Raw genomic sequence first — 17,434 nt, 5'->3', positions numbered from 1 at the left:
GACTTGGCATATAGCAGGAACTCAATAAATATTTGTGGAATTGAATAGAACTCCAACTTTTGTGTCCTTGAGCAACTTGCTTCTCTGTTGTTGTTTTTCCATCTGTCCATTGGAGATGGTGATAATATCCACTTAATAGTATTGTTGAGAGAATTCTACATAAAAGCACAGTGCTTGGCATCTATCAAGAGCTCAAAATGCTACTTATTATTATTATTATTATTTTATTATAAAGGAGAATTTTGGGATAAGCTGTAAGCAGATACTGGAAGACACAACTCAATAAGCTAGAGTCCTTTCTTTAAAAATGATATTTTATTTGTTTAAATTTTTTTCTGAAACAACCCTAACAAGAATACTAATGCATAATTTCTGGGTCATAAATATTTCAGTGTTTTTAATATTATTTTCTACATCTTTATATGTGTGGTAGTTTTAAAATTTGGCCTCAAAATCTTTGACAAGTTTTATAGAAAGGTATGGCATTCTTTTATTTTTAATTTTCAATTACAGTTGACATTCAGTATTATTTTATATTAGTTTCAGGTGTACAGCACAGTAGTCAATTATATAATTTACAAAGTTATGCTCCTGATAATTCTAGTAAAACATTGCATCCTAGATAGTTTTGACACTATTATTGACTATATTCCCCATTCTGTTCTTCGCATCTCCATAACTATTATATTTAGTAACTACAAATTTGTACTTCTTAATCCCTTCACTTTTTTTACACATTCATCTTTTTCACACATTCCTCTAACCATCTCTGATTTGGCAACAATCAGTTTGTTCTCTGTATCTATGAATCTGTTTTTATTTTGTTTGTTCTATTTTGTTCTTTTGATTCCACCTAAAAGTAAAATAATATGGTATTTATCTTTCCCTGTGTGACTTATTTCATTTATAATATCCTATGGCTGTATTCATGTAGTTGCAAATGGTAAGATTTCATTCATTTTTATGGTTGAGAAATATTCCATTATATATGTATCATATTCCCCCATGTATAAGATGCACCTTAATTTTGGAGCTTGAAATTTGAAAAAAAAAAATGTATTACATAAAGTTATTAAACTCAAGTTTTATTCATCACTGTAAAAACTCCCATCCATTAGCTTGTCCTCATCAGTGTCTGATGACGAATCACTGTCTTCAACAATGAGCACAAAAACAAGTGCGAAAAAGCGAGAAATGCAAGTAAAAAACTCTACAACAACTGTATAAGATGCACCCAATTTTTAGACTCCACATTTTTATAAAAAAATATGCGTCTTATATATGGGGAAATATGGTACCACTTTTTTATCCCATCTTTTATTGAGGGACACTATTATTGCTTACATATCTTGGCTATTGTAAATAAAAATAAGGATGCATATATCTTTTCAAATTAGTGCTTTGGGTTTCTTTGAATATATACCCAGAAGTGAAATTTCTGGAACATACGTTACTTCTACTTTCAATTTTCGATGATCCTCTGTACTGTCCTCCAGAGTGGCTGCACCAATTTGCAACCCTCCCAAAAGCACATGAGCATTTCCTTTTCTTACATCCTTGTCAACACTTATTGCTAGTTGATTTATTGATGTTAGCCATCCTTATAACTATGAGGTGAAATTAAATTATGGTTTTGTTTTCATTTCCCTGATGATTAGTTACATTGAGTATCTTTTTTTTGTCTATGGCTATCTGTATGCTCTTTGGGAAAATATCTGTTTAGGTTCTCTGCCCATTGGGTTGTCGTTTTTCTTTTATTTTCATGTCATGTGAGTTTATAAATTTTGGATATTAACCATTTACTAGATTCATCATTGGCAAATGCCTTCTTTTGTCCATAGGATGTCTTTTTATTTTGTTGATGGTTTCCTTTGCTGTGCAAAAAATTTTTAATTTTATATACTGGCCATAGCTGGTTGCTCAGTAGATAGAGGGTATGGACATCCCAAGTTCAATTCCCAGTCAGGGTACACAGAGAAGCAACAATGTGCCTCCCTCTCCCGCCTCTCTACCTCTTCCCCTCCCACAGCCAGTGGCTCCATTGATTCAAGCATCGCCTTGAGCCCTGAGGATAGCTTGGTTGGCACAAGTGCATCAGCCTCAGGCACTAAAAATAGCTAGGTTCATTAGATCATCATCACCAGATGAGGGTTGCAGGGTAGATCCCAGTCAGGGCATATGTGGAAGTCAATCTCATTATCTCCTGTTCTTTCACTTAAAAAATAAAATAAAATAAATATATATATCACTTTATTACAAAACTTTTCCATGCCAATAAATATATTTCTATAACAAAAAAAATATGTAGTTCCATTTATTTTTCTTTTGTTTTACTTACCCAAGAGCAATGCCAGAAAGTTTACTGTTTATGTTTCCTTCTAGTTTTTTGGTCTTGAGTATTACATCTAAGTCTTTAATTCACTTTGAGTTCATTTTATCTGTTGCAAGAAGGTGTATAGTTTCATTTTCTTTTGTATGTGTCTGTCCAATATTCTCAACATCATTATTGAACAGATTGTCTACCTCACTGTATTTTGTTGCCTCTTATTAATTGACCATTTATGCCTGGGTTTATTTCTTGGCTCTCTGTTCTGTTCCATTGATCTGTGTGTCTGTTTTCATGCCAGTACTGTAATGTTTGGATTACTGTAGTCTTATAGTATAGTATAAGTATAGTATAGTATAACCTTGATATCAGGTTGTGTTATACCTCTATCTTTGTTCTTTCTCAAGATTTCTGTGGCTAGATAAATTGCACTGAATTTATAGATTGCACTTGGTAATATGGGCATTTTATGTTAATTCTTCCTTTCTGTAAGCACAGTATATGCTTCTATTTATTTGTATCTTTTATAATTTCTTTCTTCATGTCTTATAACTTTCTAAGTACAGTTTTTATTTTATCTTCTTGGATAATTTACTCCTAGGCATTTTATTGTTTTGTTGCAGTTGTAAATGGAATTTTATTTTAATTTCTCTTTTTGATAGTTAATTATTGGGGTATAAAAATAAAAGATTTCTTAATATTCATTTTGTGACCTACTAGTTTACTGAACTTGTGTATTTCTTCCAGTGGTTTTTTTTGGTCGAATCTTTAGAATTCTCTTTATATAATATCATCTCATTTGCAAATAATGACAGCTTTACTTCTTCCTTTTCCATATGGGTGCCTTTTTTTTCACTTGTCCTATTGCTGTGGCTAGGACTTCCAATACTGTGTTGTATAAAAGTGGGAAAAGTGAAAAACCTTGTCTTCTTTATGATTTTAGGAAAAATGTTTTTACCTTTTTTCCATAGAGTACAATGTTACCTATGGGTTTGTCATGTGTGGCTTTGATTATGTTGAGATAAATTCCATCTGTTGCCACTTTGCCCAGAGTATTTTTTATCAAAAGTATGTGTTGGATTTTGTCAATTACCTTTTCTGCATCTATTAGTATGATTATATTATTTTAATTTTGTTGGTATTTTTCTGAAGTGAGAAGCAAAGGGGAAACAAACAGACTCCCGCATGAACCTGACAGGGTTCCACCCGGCATGCCCACCAGGGGGTGATGCTTGGCCCCTCTGGGACATTGCTCCACTGCAATCAGAGCCATTCTAGAGCCTGAGGGGATGGTCCTCGAGCCATCCTCAGTGCCCGGGCCAACTTTGCTCCAATGGAGCCTTGGCTGCAGGAGGGGAAGAGAGAGATAGAGAGAAAGGAGATGGGGAAGGCTGGAGAAGCAGATGGGCACTTCTCCTGTGTGCCCTGGCTGGGAATCAAACTTGGGACTTCCACACATTGGGTGGACACTCTATCGCTGAGCCAACCAGAAAGGGCCTGATTTTAATCTTTTATTTTGTTTATGTGGTGTAGGGTTTTCATTAATTTGCAGATAATTGATCCAACCTTGCATCCAAGGAGTAAATTCCACTTGATCATGATGTATAATATTTTAAATGTATTGCTGAATTTATTTCTTAATATTTTGCTAGGAATATTGGCTTATAATTTTCTTGTTCTATAATGTCTTTGACTGATTTTGAAATCAGGGTAATAGTGCCCTTGTAATATGAACTTAGGAGCCTTATCCTTTCTTGAAATTTTTTGGAATAGTTTGAAACAGGTGTTAATTCTTTTTTGAATGTTCAATAAAATTCACCTGTAAAGCCATCTGGTCTAAAAGTTTTGTTTATTGGAAATATTTTTATTACTAATTCATTATTATTGGAAGTAATTGGTCTATCCAGACTTTTTGTTTCTACATCATTCAGTCCTAGAAGATTTTTTGTTTCTAGGAATTTATCCATTCCTTTCAGTTTGTCCAATTTGTTGGCAGCTGAGTGGTCATAATATTTTCTCATAATCCTTTGTATTTCTATGAAGTCAGTTGTTACTTCCTCTCTTTTATTTCTGATTATATTTATTTAGGTTCTTTCTCTTTTTTTCTTGATGAGTTGGTTCAAGTTTTATCAATTTTGTTAATTATTTCAAAGAACCAGCTTTTGGTTTTATTGATTTTTTGTATTTTTAAACTCTATTTTATTTATTTTTGCTTTTTCTGTGACAGAGACAGAGAGAGAGAGAGAGACAGAGACTGTGGACAAGTCCTGCCGGGGGTGAGGATGACGGAGACGCAAAGACCCAACTCCGGGGACCAGGTTCAGTGACGCAGATCCACTTTATTCAGGAAGTAAGCTAGCTTATATAGATGGGTTCAGCCTATAGGGTGTTACAGTATGTCCTTCATAGCCAATGGCTGAAAAGATCAGGGAGCTGCTGCATGGTTGGCGCTAAATCACTTCCTTATAGTGGGCAAGCTTCCTTCCTGGGTATGCCCAGGAGGCTTCTGGGAGTTGGAGTATTCTCACAGCATTGCATCAGCCGCAGCTGCTAAGAATGTGCTCTGTGCTCCACCCAAAAGAGAGAGGAGAGATAGGGACAGACAGAAAAGAAGGGAGAGAAATAAGAATCATAAATTTTTTGTTGTGGCTCTTTAGTTGTTCATTGATTGCTTTCTCATATGTGCCTTGACTGGGGGAGCTGCAGAAGAGAAAGTGACTCCTTGATCAAGTCAATGACCTTGTGCTCAAGCCAGCAACCTTGAGCTTCAAGCCAGTGACCTTTGAGCTCAAGCCAGCGACCATGGGGTAATGTCTATGATCCCACACTCAAGCCAGTGACCCTGCGTTCAAGCTGGTGAGCCCACACTTAAGTTGAATGAGCCTGTGCTCAAGACAGCAACCTTGGGGTTTTGAACCTGGATGCTCTGCATCCCAGTTTTATGCTCTATCCACTGCGCCACTGCCTGATCCACCCATTTATTTCTGCTTTGATCTTTATTGTTTCCTTTCTAATTCTCATTTTGGGTTGTGTTCGCTGTTCCTTTTCTAGTTTCTTTGAATATAAAGTTATGTTGTTTATTTGAGATCTTCTGGTTTCTTGAGGTAAGCCTGTATTGCTCTGAATTTACTTCTCAGGATTACTTTTCTTGTGTCCCATAAATTTTGGGTTGTTTTACTTTCATTTTAATTTGTCTTAAGATATCTTTTCTTTTTTTCCTTGATCGCATTGTTAACACATTCATTGTTCAGTAGCATTTTATTTGATCTTCATGTGTCTGTGTGTTTTTTGGTTTGTTTTCTTTTTATAATTGATTTCTAGTTTCATACCATAAAGTCACAAATTTTTTCAATTATTTTAAAGTTATTGAGACTTGCTTTGTGACCTGATAGGTGGTTTATCCTAAAAAAAAAATTTTATGAATATTTGAAAAGAATATATATTGTGCTGCTTTGGGATAAAATACTCTAAAAGTATTAATTGAATCCTTCTGGTGTAATGTGTCATTTAAGGCCACTGTTTTCTTGTTGATTTTCTGTTAGGAAAATCTATTTATTGATGTCAAAGGGGTATTAAAGTCCCCTACCACAGCTATATAATTATTGATTTCTCCATTTATGTCCATCAATATTTGCTTTATATATTTAGGTGCTCTTATATTGGGTGCATAAATGTTTACAAGGCTTATATCCTCTTGTTGGATTGATCCCTTTATCACTATGTAATATCTTTTTTATCTCCTATTATCATCATTTTAATAATCTATTTTATGTAATATTATGTATTGTTATCCCAGCTTTATTTCATTTCCATTTTCATGAAATACCTTTTATATACCATTATTATTATTTTTTTTTCAGAGAGACAGTCAGAGAGATGGATTGATAGGGACAAACAGACAGGAATGGAGAGAGATGAGAAGCATCAATCATTAGGGTTTTTTTTGTTTTTTTTTGTATTTTTCTGAAGCTGGAAACGGGGAGAAACAGACAGACTCCCGCATGCGCCGGACTGGGATCCACCCGGCACGCCCACCAGGGGGCGACGCTCTGCCCACCAGGGGGCGATGCTCTGCCCCTCTGGGGCGGTCGCTCTGTTGCGACCAGAGCCACTCCAACACCTGGGGCAGAGGCCAAGGAGCCATCCCCAGCACCTGGGCCACCTTTGCTCCAATGGGGCCTCGCTGCGGGAGGGGAAGAGAGAGACAGAGAGGAAGGAGAGGGGGAGGGGTGGAGAAGCAGATGGGCACTCCTCTTGTGTGCCCTGGCCGGGAATCGAACCCGGGACTTCTGCACGCCATGCCGATGCTCTACCACTGAGCCAACCGGCCAGGGCAATCATTAGTTTTTTGTTGCAATACCTTAATTGTTCATTAATTGCTTTCCCATATGTGCCTTGACTGTGGGGCTACAGCAGACCGAGTAACCCCTTGCTTGAGCCAGCGAACTTGGGTCTAAGCTGGTAAGCCTCACTCAAACCAGATGAGTCTGTATTCAAGCTGGCAACCTCGGGGTCTCGAACCTGGGTCATCCGCATCCCAGTCTGACACTCTATCCACTGCGCCCTGCCTGGTCAGGCTATATACCTTTACATTTATTCTGTATGTGTCTCTTAATCTGAAGTTAGAGTCTTGTATGTAGCATATGTATGGGTCTTGTTTTCTTATCCATTCAGTTACCCAGGTCTTCTGATGGAGCTTTTTATCCATTTACATTTAAAGTAATTATCAATAGGTACATATCTGTTACTATTTCATTATTCATATTTATATCCTTAGTTTTACCTTTAGTAATATATCCCTTTAACATTTATTGTAATACTTATTTGGTGATGAACTCCTTTAACTTTTTCTTGCTTAGGAAACTATCTTTCCCTGAATATAAATGATAGCTTTGCTGGGTATTATAGTCTTGGTTATAGATCCTTGTTTTTCATTATTTGAAATGTTTTATGCCAATTTCTTCTGACCTAAAATATTTCTGTTGAGAAATCAATCAACAGTCTTATGGTAGCTTCCTTGTAGTTAATTGTTTTTCTCTTGTTGCTTTTAAGATTCTCTTTTAGTCTTTAAACTTGGCCATTTCAATTATGATGTCTTTGTGTGTGGGCCTCTTTGGGTTCATTTTGTTTGGGACTCTCTGCACTTTCTGGACATGTGTGTCTTTTTATTTCACTAGCATACTACTTCTTCAGATAGGTTCTTAATCACTTGCTCTCTCTCTCTTCTCCTTCTGGCACCATCATAATGCAAATGTTGTTATGCTTGATGACGTCACAACAGTCCTTTAAATTATCCTCTTTATTTAATTCTTTTTTTTTCTTTTTACTGTTCCAATTTGGTGTTTTCTCCTAACTTGTTTATATATACTTTTATTTAGAAAATTGAATTAAACACTACATAGATTTTAGCCTTTGTCAAATTGGTGATTTGATTTTCTATTTCATATAATCTTCTGTTAATTCCTTTTAGTGTATTATTTATTTCAGTTATTTATTATATTCTTCATTTCTGACTGATTCTCTTTTATAGTTTTTATACCCTTTTTAATGCCTACTATTTCATTGTTGAAGTTCTCACTAAGTTCTTTGAGCATCCTTATAACCAGCATTTCAAAATCTATTGCTCATAAATTGCTTACATCTATTTTTTTAGGTCTGTTTCTGGAGATTTCTGCTATTCTTATTTTTGTGTGTGTGTGACAGAGACAGAGACAGGGACAGATAAGGACAGACATACAGGAAGGGAGAGGGATTAGAAGCATCAGTTCTTTGTTGCAGCACCTTAGTTGTTCATTGATTGCTTTCTCATATGTGCCTTGACTAGGGGGTTACAGCAGACCGAGTGACTCCTTGCTCAAGCCAGTGACCTTGGGGTTTCATATCTGGGTCCTCTGCATCACAGTCCAATGCTCTATCCACTGTGCCACTGCTTATTCAGGCATACTATTCTTTCATTTATGTCATGCTTCTTTTTCTCCATATTTTGGCTGCCTTTCTGTTTTTGTTTCTATGTATCATATTAAGTAGATCTGCTATGTCTCCCAGTCTTGGCAGAGTGGCCTTATGTAATGGGTGTCTTATGCAGCCCAATCTGTCTTGTCACCTGTTTTGAGTGCTCCAGGTGTGTCCCTTTTGTGAGTTGTGCATTCCTTCCTATTGTAGATTAATCTTGATTGCTGTTGGCACATTAACCATTGGATTGGCTGTCAGGCTGAGTAGCTATGAGGATTGGCTATGACCACAATGTACCAGTGGCTTTGCAGGGGTTGACCCCCACAAAGGAAGATTTGCCTTATTAATGTCTGGTGCCTTCAGAGACTACCTTTTGAATGGCCACTTACGGAGGTAATAAGGTGGGGCTCTGTTGTGTTCCAAAATTAGACACCAGATGGATTGGTTCTGGGGTCTTTTAGGATGGGACCCAGTGCAGGCCAATGTCAGATGTTACCTGAGACTGGTTTGGGGTTTTCTGTTAGGAGTAAAAAATTGGTTGAAAGTTAGTAACTGACTGTGTTGGGTCTGCATGCACGTGGGAGAAGCCACACTGTGAACTAAGACTGGCAGCCACCAGTAGGGTGCTTGGAGCAGGTCAGAAATTGATCCAAGGTATCCTGAGACCTGCTGCAACCTGTAGGCTGCCCATAAGGCTCAGCTGAAAGAGCTTTAGGCAGTACAGAAGTTGGTGAGGCAGGTATTTAGAGAGTTATTAGGATGGGGCAAATGGTGTTCATAGGGAGATTGTAGATTTATATTTGGTACAAGCTCTAAGCCGGTGACCATTCAGCATATGTCTCAGGGTACACAAAAGCCATCTCCACCAGCCTAAGGCTTATGGACCTTTGGGGTAGGGCAAAGTCTCAGGTAGTCTTCAGGCTGGAGTGAGTACATTCATTAGGTTAATGCAGATTTATATTGTCCATATGGAGGAGGGCTCAACACAGAACTAAAGGTGGCCATCCTTCCAGCCCTTGTGCTGAAGCCACACAACTGAGTTTCTCCCTGTATGTTTCTAGTGCCACCTGAGGGAGCCCAGTATGAGTGTCTGTGAGGAAGAGTTTATACACAATCTCTTTAATGGAATACCTTTTTTTACACCAGCAGCCTTTTGTCTCACCCGGATGTATGGATTCTCCACAGATATTCACAGCCAGTTGTCTTGTGGTCTCTTCTTCCCAGAATGAGTGTTCTGGGCTGAAAGCCCATTGTAGGGCTGAGATGCTTCACGTCTCATGCGGGACATCTACAGCTGAGATAATCCTCCAGATTCTCAACTGCCACACATGGGAGTGGTGCCAGCTTGTTTTGCAGTTTGATTTCTCCTACCAGTTTCTACATGCCTTTTTATTTTATTTATTTTGAAATTAAATTTAATGGGATGACACCGATCAGTATGAGTACATACAATTCAGGTGAACATTTCTATAGCATTTGAACTGCTGACTGCGTTGTGTGCCCATAACCCAAAGTCAAATCATTTTCTGTCACCGTATATTTGTCCCTCTTTACTTCTCTCCCCTATACTCCCTCTTCCCAGAATACCCTTTCACTTTTATCTATGTCCATAAGTCTCACTTTTATATTCCATCTATGTGTGAAATCATACAGTTCTTAGCTTTTTATGATTCACTTATTTTACTTACTATAACATTCTCAAGGTCTATCTATGTTGTCATAATAATAATATGTCATCATTTCTTATGGCTGAGTAGTATTCCTTGTATTTACATACCACATCTTCTTTATCCAGTCATCTATTGAGGGACATTTTGGTTGTTCCCATCTACATGACTTTTAAAAAATATTCTTAGTGATAGGACTTCTGTTCAGCTAGTTTTCAGATGTTTATCCAGGTTGATTGTTTTACAATTTAGTTATAATTGTTATGTAGTCATGGGAGGAGGTGATACAGTGTCCACCTGCTCTCCCACCTTGACTGGATCACTCTATCTCCTCTTGTAGCCATTTTTTGTTGTTGCTTGTATTTTGAAATTATGCCATTTGATTATTTTTCCCAACTTTATTGAGGTATAGTTGACAAATAACATTGTTCATATTTAAAGTATGCAGTGTGATGATTTGATGTACTTATGCTTTACAAAATGATTAACAATTTAAATTGACAAGTGCATAAGATCTAGTCTCTTATCAAATGTATTTGTCTAACTCTGTGTGACTTATTTTATTGAACATAATTTCCTCTAGGATCATCCATGTTGTTGTGACAGTTTTCTTTTTTTTTTTACAAACTGTTTTTATGGTTGAATAATATTAATATATATTCATATAAGTGAATTTTTTTTTACCCATTCATCTGAAAGACACTTATTTTGTTTCCATAGATTGGCTATTGTTAATAATGCTAATAATGCTACAATAATAATGAAGTACAGATATCTCCTTAAGATCATTATTTTTAATTAAAAATTTTAATTTATTGTGTTAACATGGATGCAAGTGTCCCACTCAATATAACACCCTCACCTCCAACCATGTTCCACTCATTACTCCCCTTTACTTCCCTCCCCCTAACCCCCTTCCCCCTTCCCTCTGGGATTTGCTGTCCTGTTACCTGTATCCATGCTATGTATATATAATTTTACTAGTCCCTTCACCTTCTCTGATCCTGTCCCTTCATCCCCTTCCCTCTGACAGCTGTCCCTTTGCTACTTGTGACCCCTCCACTGCCTCTATTCTGTTCCTTAGTTTACTTCATTCATTAGATTCCATATATAAGTGAGATAATATGATATTTGTCTTTCTCTGCCTGGCTTACTTAACTTAGCATAATAATCTCCAGGACCATCCATTCCATCACAAAAGGTAAGATTTCTTTCTTTTTCATGGCTGCATAGTATTCCATTGTGTATATGTGCCATGCCTTTTTTATTCACTTGTCCACTGATGGAAAAATGGGTTTTTTTTTCCATATTTTGCTTATTGTAAACAATACTGCAATCAGCAGGGGGGTGCATATCTTCCTTTGAATCGATGTTTTGGGATTCTGAGTGTATATTACTAAAAGCGGAATAGCTAGGCTTGGCCAGGCACTGGCAGAGTGGATAGAATGTTGGGCTGGGACAGAGAGGACCCAGGTTCAGAGCCCCAAGATCACCAGCATGAGCATGGGCTCACCTGGCTTGAGTGTGAGCTCACCAGCTTGAGTGTAAGGTTGCTGACTTGAGCATGACATCATAGACGTGACCCCATGGTCACTGGCTTGAGCCTGAAGGTCACTGGCTTGAAGCCCAAGGTTGCTAGCTTGAGTTCAAGGTTGCAGCCTTGAACAAAGGGTCCCTTACTCTGCTGCAGCCCACTGGTCAAAGCATAGATGGGACAGCAATCAATGAACAACTTTAAGGTGCCTCAATAAAGAATTGGTGCTCCTTATCTTTCTCCCTTCCTGCTTATCTGTCCCTATCTGTCCCTCTCTCTGTCTCTCTTTCTGTATCTCTGTCCCTCATGCTAAAAATAAAAATAAAAAGTGAGAATGCTGAGTCAAAATTCAGTTCCATTTTTTAATTTTTAAGTAAACACCATACTGTTTTCCACAGTGGCTGCACCAGTCTGCATTCCCACCAGCAGTGCAGGAGGGGTTCCCTTTTCTCCACACCCTCACCACCACTTGTGGGTTGATTTGTTAATAAATGCCATTCTGACAGATGTGAGGTGATCTATTTGTGGTTTTAATTTGTATTTCTCTGGTTATTAGTGATATTGAACACTTTTTCATATGTTTAGTGGCCAACTGTCGGTACTCTTTGAAAAATTGTCTATTCAGTTCCTTTGCCTATTTCTTAATTGGGTTGCTTACCTTCCTCATATTGAGTTTTAAAGTTCTTTTCAAATTTTAGTCATTAACCCCTTATCAGACGTATTAGCAAATATGTTCTCTCATTGTGTGAATTGTCTTTTTATTTTGTTACTGATGTCTTTTGCTATGCAAAAGCCTTTTAGTTTGATGTAGTCCCATTTGTTTATTTTGTTCTTTATTTCACTTGCCAGCGAAGATATATCAGCAAAAATATTGACACAAGTGATATTGGAGAGTTTACTGCCTATGTTTTCTTCCAAGATGTTTTTGATTTTGTAACTTACCATACATTGAAGTTTTTAAACCCATTTTGAGTTTATATTTGTTAATGGTGCAAGTTGGTCTAGTTTATTTTTTTGCATGTACCTCACCAATGTTCTCAGCACCATTTATTAAAGAGACTGTCTTTATTCCATTGTATATTCTAACCTCCTTTTTGAAATAAAAATTCACCAGAAAGGCATGGGTTTATTTTGGGTTCTCTATTCTGTTCCTTTGATATATATGCCTGTTGTTAAGCCAGTACCAAGCTGTTTTGATTACAGTGGCCTTGCAATATACCTCAATATCAGGAAGTTTGTTACCACCCACTTTATTCTTTATTTTCAAGATTGCTGAAGCTATTTGGGTTCTTTTTTGGTTCCATATAAAGTTTTAAAATATTTGTTCTATATCTTTTAATTATGCCTTTGGTATTTTAATAAAAATTGCATTGAATCCATAGATTGCTTTGAGTAGTATAGATATTTTTGTTTTTTGGGTTTTTTGTTTTTTTTTTGTATTTTTCCGAAGCCAGAAACGGGGAGGCAGTCAGACAGACTCCTGCATGTGCCTGACCGGTATCCACCAGGCATGCCCACCAGGAGGTGATGCTCTGCCCATCTTGGGGCGTCGCTCTGCAGCAATCAGAGTCATTCTAGTGCCCGAGGCAGAGGCCACAGAGCCATCCTCAGCGCCCAGGCAAACTTTGCTCCAATGGAGCCTTGGCTGCGGGAGGGGAAGAGAGAGACAGAGAGGAAGGAGAGGGGGAGGGGTGGAGAAGCAGATGGGTGCTTCTCCTGTGTGCCCTGGGCGGGAATTGAACCCGAGACTCCTGCACGCCAGGCAGACGCTCTACCACTGAGCCAACCAGCCAGGGCAGTATAGATGTTTTAAGGAAGTTTATTCTTTATATCCATGAACACAGTATATGCCTCCACTTGTTTGTATCTTTCTTGATTTCTTTTTTCAATGTCATATAATTTTTCAAGTACAAGTCTTTTACCTTTTTGGTTAAATTCTTAGGTACTTTATTTATTTATTTTTATATTTTGGTTGTAATGGTGAAGGAAATTGTCTCTTTAATTTTTTTTTCTCACAGTTTATTTTTGGTGCATAAAAATGCCACTGATTTCTGAATATTAATTTTATATCCTGACACAGTTCCAAATTCATTTATCAGGTCTAGTAGGTTTTTTTACTGAAACTTTAGGGATCCAGTTTGCTAATATTTTCTTGAGAATTTTAGCATCTATGTTCATCAGATATTGGCCTATCATTTTTCTTTGTATAGTCTTTATTTGGTTTTAGAATGAAGATAACGCTTGCCTCATAAAATGAGCTTGGAAGTCTTCCCTCCTCTTGAATTTTTTGGAATAGCTTGAGAAGGATAGATGTTCTTTAATGTTTAATAAAATTTGCTTGTGAAGCCATTGGGTCCAGGTATTTTGTTTGCTGGGAGTATTTTGATAACTGTTTCAATTCCTTTTACTGTAATTGGTCTCTTTAGGTTTTCTGACTCTTCCAGATTGAGTTTTGGATGATTGTATGTTTTTAAGAATTTAACCATTTGGCTAGGTTGTCCAATTTTTTGGCATATACATCTTCATAGTATTTTCTTACAATCCATGGTATTTCTGTGGTGTCAGTTATTACTTCTCCACTTTCATTTATAATTTTATTAATTTGGATCCTCTCTCTTTTTATCTTGATGAATCTGATTAAAGTTTTCTTAATCTTGTTTACCTTTTCAAAGAACCAGCTCCTGGTTTCATTGGCCTTTTGGTTTTTTGGGGTTTTTTATTGTTTTTTGTTTGTTTGTTTTGGGGTTTTTTTGTTTTGTTTTGTTTGTTTTGTTTTTTTTTGCCTCTATGCCATTTATTTTTGCTCTGATCTTTATTATTTCTTTCCTTTTACTTTATCTGGGCTTTATTTGTTGTTCATTTCCTAGTTTTTTTAAGTGCAGGGTTAAGTTGTTTATTTGAGCTTTTATTTGCTTTTTAAGGTATGCTTGCAGTGCTATAAACTTCCCTCTCAAGACCGCTTTTGCTGTGTCCCATAGATATTGGGTTGTTGTATGTTCATTTTAATTTGTTTCAAGGAAATTTTTTATTTTTTTCTTGGTCTCATTGTTAACCCATTTGTTAGTTAATATTATGCTATTTAGCCTCCTATTGCGTGAGTGTTTTTTCAGTTTTTCTATTTTAGTTTCATGCCATTGGGGTCAGAGAAAATGCTTGATATGATTTGAATCTCCTTAAATATGTTGAGACTTGTTTTATGTCTTAACATGTAGTCTCTCCTAGAAAATGTAACATTAACTCTTGAAAGGCATGTATATTCTGCTGCTTTGGGGTAAAAGGCTCTGAAGATATCAATGAAATCCAGTTAATCTACTGTGTCATTTAAAGTCAGTGTTTCTTTGTTAGTTTTCTGTCTGTGGGATCTATCTATTAATGTTAGTAGGATTTTTAAATCCCCTAATATTATAGTACTGCTGTGATCTTGTCCTTTATGTTCATCAAAGTCTGCTTTATATATTTAGGTGCTTCTATATTAGCTGTTTAAATATTTATAATGGTTATATTCTCCTGTAGGATTTCTTCTTTTATTATTATGTAGTGACCTTCTTTATCCCTTACTATATAAGTTTTGTTTGAAAAACTATTTTGTCAGATATAAGTATTGCTACCACAGCTTTTTTTTAATTTCCATTTTCATGAAATACTTTTTCCCATCTCTTCACTTTCAGTCTTTTGTTCTGATATGGGTCTCTTGTAGACAGCATATGTATGGGTCCTATTTTCTTATCCATGCAGCTACCCAATGTATTTTGATTTGAGCATTTAATGCATGTACATTTAAGGTTATTATTGACATGTACTTATTTATTGCAATTTTATTTTTTAATCCTACTATCCTCTTTCTCTCATTTTTTTCCTTTGTTCTTTTCATAGCAGATTCCTTAACATTTCGTGCAGTACTGTTTTGGTTGTGATGAATTCCTTCAGTCTTTTTTTGTCTTGGAAGCTTTTTATTTCATCTTCAATTTTAAATGGTACCTCTGCTAGATAAAGCAGTCTTGGTTGTAGTTCTTTTTCTTTTTTTTCATGGTTAATCCAAAGGTGTCCTAAGACTGTCATCACAGCAAGGTTGTAGTTCTTGTTTTGCATTATTTTGAATATTTCTTGCCAATCCTTTCTGATCTCAAGTGTTTCTGTTGGGAAGTCAGATATCATCCTTATGTGGGCTCCTCTGTAGGTAATTAACTGCTTTTATCTTGCAGCTTTTACTATTCTTCCTGTGCTTCTGGAACTTGTGTGACTTTTTCCTTCATCAATTTTGGGATATTTTCAGCTATAATTTCTTCAACCAGGTTTTCTATCCCTTGTTTGCTCTCTTCTCCTTCAGGAAACCCTATGATACAGATTTTGTTTCTCTTCATTTTGTTGCAGAGGTCTTTTCAAGTGTCCTCAGTCTTTTTGAGCCTCTTTTCTTTCTGCTGCTTTGATTCTGTGCTTTTATTTATCTTGTCCTCTAAATTGTTGATTTGATCCTCTGCTTCATCCAGCCAGCTGTTGATTCTCCCTAGTGCAGTCTTCATTTATAATACTATGTTTGTTATTTCTGACTGTTTCTTTTTAATACAATGTCCTTTTTGATGCTTGCTCTCTCTTTATTTAGGTTCTCATTATGACCATACATTGTTGCACTAAGATACCTGAGCATTTTAAAAATCATTATTTTAAACTCTGCATCTGGTAGTTTGGATACTTCCATTTTATTTACAGTGGTACCTTGAGATACGAATTTAATTTGTTCTGTAACTGAGCTCGTAAGTCAGTCAACTTGTATAGCAAACTGCCAAAACTGGACCCGAACACCAATGCTCCAACTAGCGGCAGCTTCCCGAATCACGACTCATATCTCGGAATTTCGCTTGGATCTCGAACAAAAATATTGACCGAGTTGCAGCTCATATCTTAAAAATTTGTATGTTCATCTGTTTGTATCTCAAGATACCACTGTAGTTCTTTTTCTGAAGAATTTTCTTGTTGATTCATTTAGGTAGTATTTCTTTTTCTGCCCATTTTGTCTGTTTATTAGGTAGAGCTGTCTGACTTTAAAATTTGTTGTGATGACATTATGAGGAAGATGGGCTAGGTGGTACTGACCTCCAGGACACCTGAGTTGCTTCTTCTAGGATTGTTTATTGAGGGTAGTATTTACCCTCTTGCTGTATGTGAGTATTGAATTCAGTGGGTCCTTTTATGGGTGCTGTTATTCTTTCAGGCTGACTGGCTCTAAGGGTCAGCCTTGATCATGTGTATTAGACACTGTGCAGTGTTTATCCAGTTGGGCATATTTATATTCCATAGTGTCTGGTGCCTGGTTGACCTCTTTTTGGAGCATGCTGCTTGTTTAGCTAGCTGAGTCTAGCATTTGTGCTTTCTACCACCTATTACTCATTGTGTTTGTTCTAGATCTTCTTGGGAAGACATCAATTATTTTTTGTAATCTGACATGGGCTACCTGTATGGTGCTACTGCTCTGTTTTCTGTTTTTATCTGTGTTTTCTGTGCCTGAATACTGTTGGAAGGGCTAAGCTGTCTATAAGAATCAGCTTCTTCCTCCTTAGAGATGACAGAAACTCCATAAAAACCACAAACTCTGTAAAATTTGCCTCCACTATTCAGTTGCTACACCTCCTCTTAAAGCTGCCTGGTCTTCTCATGGACTCTTCTGTAGAAAGACTGTAGTATAGACCCAGACTGGCCTCACCCAAACATACCCTCTAGAAGTTTCAAGCTTGGTGGGTTAAGGCAGCTGAATTTGGGAACTTGACATTAGTGGGATCACCTACTGCAGAGGTCTCTTGGTCAGGATCTCTGTATGAGGAAAGTTGCCCTTGCTCAGAGCCTAATTTGTCAGCCACTACTGGATACCCAAATTTTATTTTTCTCCAGCAAGTTGAGCAGCAGATTCAGATTGAGTGGGGCCGACAGGCCCCTTTGCAGAAGTTCTTCCAGCTGGTGAGA

The 17,434-nt window shown here is 36.9% G+C and overlaps 1 non-coding gene across 1 annotated transcript; it reads right to left on the bottom strand.

Moving 5' to 3' along the window:
• Positions 1 to 15,483: 15,483 nt before the first annotated feature.
• Positions 15,484 to 15,546, bottom strand: LOC136386624 (small nucleolar RNA SNORD58). Its single transcript, XR_010747989.1, has one exon. It is a non-coding gene; the product is annotated as a small nucleolar RNA SNORD58 (small nucleolar RNA).
• Positions 15,547 to 17,434: the final 1,888 nt, after the last annotated feature.

The sequence above is a fragment of the Saccopteryx leptura genome, chromosome X (assembly GCF_036850995.1).
Source record: "Saccopteryx leptura isolate mSacLep1 chromosome X, mSacLep1_pri_phased_curated, whole genome shotgun sequence".
NCBI lineage: Eukaryota > Metazoa > Chordata > Mammalia > Chiroptera > Emballonuridae > Saccopteryx > Saccopteryx leptura.
Note: the sequence above shows the minus strand (reverse complement) of the source record. Positions and strands in the feature narration are given on the sequence as shown.